The sequence below is a fragment of the Capsicum annuum genome, chromosome 4, assembly GCF_002878395.1.
Source record: "Capsicum annuum cultivar UCD-10X-F1 chromosome 4, UCD10Xv1.1, whole genome shotgun sequence".
In the NCBI taxonomy this organism is placed as follows: domain Eukaryota; kingdom Viridiplantae; phylum Streptophyta; class Magnoliopsida; order Solanales; family Solanaceae; genus Capsicum; species Capsicum annuum.
Window position 1 is genome coordinate 122,312,535 of NC_061114.1, and position 4,065 is coordinate 122,316,599.

Sequence of the window (4,065 nt, forward strand, 5' to 3'; positions counted from 1 at the left end):
ATAACATTGATAAAATATTTGAGAACGTCAATCAGATTTGTTATATATAGTTTTATATATTTTAAATTATTAATTATATATGATTTATACGACTTTCAATGTAAATTTCAAGTAATATCCTTTTATCCTAATTAATATGACATCGATAACTATTGTAATCTATAATACTTTTTTGACGTTGTAATTTACTATTTTAATTTGTTAAGTTTTTAATTATTGTTATTTATAATATTTTTTTCTATTTTAATTTAAGCGACGCTGATATAATTTTGACAGTAAACCAAATATCATAATTAAAATAACTAAATCTACACGTCTTGAGTGGCTCATAATAACTAAATAAAAGTGATATAACAAAATTGTTATAAAAAATACTTGTGAAATTGTTTTAAGTAGGCCTCACATAAGATGTCAAATTAATTTTGTAGACACGTAAAATTTATTGAATCAAATTCTTATAAAATTTGAATTTGAGCCATATGTTATTAGGTTTAAACTTATTTTGGGCTAAAAAAAAATAATAAGCCTATTTTATTATTCACCAAGGTCCATCTCACTTTGAAGCCCAAACTCATCAAGTGACATGGCATCCTAATAAAATCCAAAACCAATGAGACGCCGCCATATGTACAAATGATGTGGAAATCTCATTCAAATTCAACAACCAGTTAAAAGGTGTCAAGTGTCAAAGTGACATATTTTGACCAATAACAAGCAACTAAGGCCTACCCCCACAACTATAAATAGGGGGTAACATAACATTCTAAAGAGGAAAATATAAAGGAGGACATTCTGCAAGCATTGGAGGAAGCTTTTACATTGACTACATAGCTCTTCAACGAATTGACTAACGGAGTTCTGCCCTGAGATCAACTCGACAAGATGAAGTGCTGTTAGACAACTCCTGGTGATCCAAACACATTTCTAGGAGGCTCAAATCATCTTCCATTCAAGAATCATGCTGCAAAGGCCCTCGAATCATGAAAAAACTTAGGAGAGAAGAATCGAGAGAATAACAGAATTGTACCCGCAAAATTCATTTATATAAAATTATTCTTTTTATTTATTTTATTTTTGCTTGCAGTTAATTTTCAGCATTAACGAAAATTTGTTACGAACAAATTGGCATACCCAGTGGGACCAGTTCTGCTCTTCATCTCTTCCTCCTACAAGTCAAAAAATCACAAATTCAACTACTACAATGAACTTTAGAAAAATCAATGAAGTTTCGTGCAAGAAGTCTACTACTGCCACATCTACTGAGATCAAATTTGTTGCCCCCATCAATCGATGCAATATTAACACTTGTGCTTTGGATGGATCCCAATACTTCACCTTTTTGGAGATGACAAAAAATGAGAAAATCTCAAATTTTTGCAGTAACTACAACCCCTGGGGGCAACTTTGCATCTATGTTATCAGAAACCTGCTGCAACTTTAGAGAATCTGAAAACTTAATAAATTCTCCAACTTCAACAAAAGTCAACCCCTTCATGGTTGATGTAATTGACTTAGACGAGAAGTTTGCAATGATGGAGCAAACAATTGAAGCCTTGAAAAAGTCCGTTGATGAGAAAGATCATCAAATCGCCCGACTTATGAGCAAGTTAGAGCTCTACAATCCTAGAGAGTCAAATTATAATCTAACACCACGAGAAAAAGTTAATGGTGAATCTCTCATCCAGATAAATGACAATTACTGTGATGATCGATCCGCTTTAGTGGTTACTCTAATAGTTCAACAACTGTAAGATATGATTGCAAACACCATCAAGACATAATATGGCGGTCCGTCATAAAGTTTCGTAGGATACTCAAAGACGTATTCTAAGCAAATCAAGGGCTTACCGATGCTAAGAGGATATCAACCGCCAAAGTTCCAACAATTTGATGGAATGGGAAATCCAAAGCAATACATCGCTCATTTCATTGAGACTTGTAATAGTGCTGGTACACATGGTGATCTTCTTGTCAAGCAGTTTGTTCGCTCTTTGAAAGGCAACGCTTTTGATTGGTACACAGACTTGGAGTCTGAATCAATTGATTATTGGGAGCAACTAGAAAGTCAGTTCTTAAATCGTTTCTACAGCACCCATCGTACGGTTAACATGATAGAGTTGACTAACACAAAACAAAGTAAAGGTGAGCCTATAGTGGACTACATAAATCGCTGGCGAACATTGAGCTTCAACTGCAAGGATCAACTTTCTGAAACTTTCGCGATTGAAGTTTGCATTCAAGGAATGCATTGGAGCCTTGTGTATATCCTCTAAGGAATTAAACCTCAAACTTGTAAAGATTTAGCTATGCGGGCTCATGACATAGAGCTAAGTATTAAAAATCATAGAATGACGTGTAACGTCCTTATTTTTCTGAATTGGAATGCTACACGGTGCTCATGACCCCGAGGGACCACAAACTAACCTATGACTGATATCTGTATCTGTACACAACATATATAATGTAATAATGCAGAAAACATTAACATATAGGCCATAAGGTTCAACTGACTAAAGAATCTATCAAAACATAACATCCATATGGGTGAAAGATACCAAAAACAACTAAAAACTAAATCAAATCTGAACACAAGTCTGAATACTGAATCTGAAAGCCTCTAAGTACTGTCTGAATAAGGAGTTGAAAAAACATATCTCCAACTAACTCCGTAAACTGAAAACTGGCTAAAATAATAATGAATAAATCAAATCATATTTTCCTCGAATGAAGAGGACTCACTAAATCTCTGCAACTGGAAATGCTACTGCTACTACTGGTCTGAAGATCATGTCTCTGAACCTATGGTGTAACATGAAAAGAAAGTACCATAGCGTAAATACGTCAGTACAACTAGAGTACTGAGTATATAAGTGAAGTAGGCTAATGCAAAGGGTTTACATGAAAGAATAATGCTAATTGACTGACTGATATGAATGTAAGAGTACAAACATACATATGTAGTAACTGAGATCGTGAGTATGTGGTAGCTAAATCTGTATGCTAATACATGACTGGAACTGTAGTTCTGATAATATGAGTGACTGTGTCTGACAGTCCTAAATCTGGTAGAACTCCCTAAGTCCCGTGCTATAACTGAATTTGACTGTATCTAATAATCATGGTATACTAATATCTGAAGAACTGTCTGAGTTCTTTTACTGAGACTAATACTGAAACTGTGGGAGGTAGTTGTTTAACTGACATACCCCATGTATACCATTACGGCTAAGCTGGGGTCCAATCTTTGTCCCGAATAGAGGGGTGTCAACACCGCGCCACTGGTAAGGACAGTTGTGAGTGACCCTTATCTGGCAGGTACTCAAAGTGAGAACGGTGGGACCCTAAACTGATAGGTTAAGCCACCTCATCAACCTTAATTTGAAAGGCTAAGATGTCTCAACCTACGCTAGCTACATAGTTCTGGAACACAAGGATGACTGCTAAGAAACACACCCTAAACTGGTAGGTGAGTCCCCATCCTTGGGTTCATTCGGTGCTAACTTCTACTCCCATCTGAAGAGACTAAACATGATTCAACTGACTGTACATAGACAGATTAACTAACTTTCGTTGATGACGGAGTGGTACTATTATCTGAGAGTTAACTGAGATCATGAGATTTCTGAGGTTTCCTAAGTCACATGACTGACTGAGTTCTATAAATTATAGCTTGACTGAGATTATCGTGACAACATGACATGGCTCTAGGCACACAACTATGTTTTTCAGGTATGAATACCCCCAGGACTCGATAGAAGGAAACTGACATACGTGACATGAATTGATCACAAGATTTGAGTCCACATTTCATAATATCATAAGTAGGGGATATCATATTTCATATAGCTATTCAACATCTTAAACATTGTAGGAAATGCATGGATATATTTCGTGTACATATTGTATATCTCCATTATCTTGCATGCTTCATACCACTACAATAGCAACACATCAAAAATATGGAATTCATATTGAAGTATATAGGTAACATGAACTTGTCATTTAGACATCATAGAACCATACAAACATGAATTTCTAGCATCCTAAGCATTTTATCAAACACCT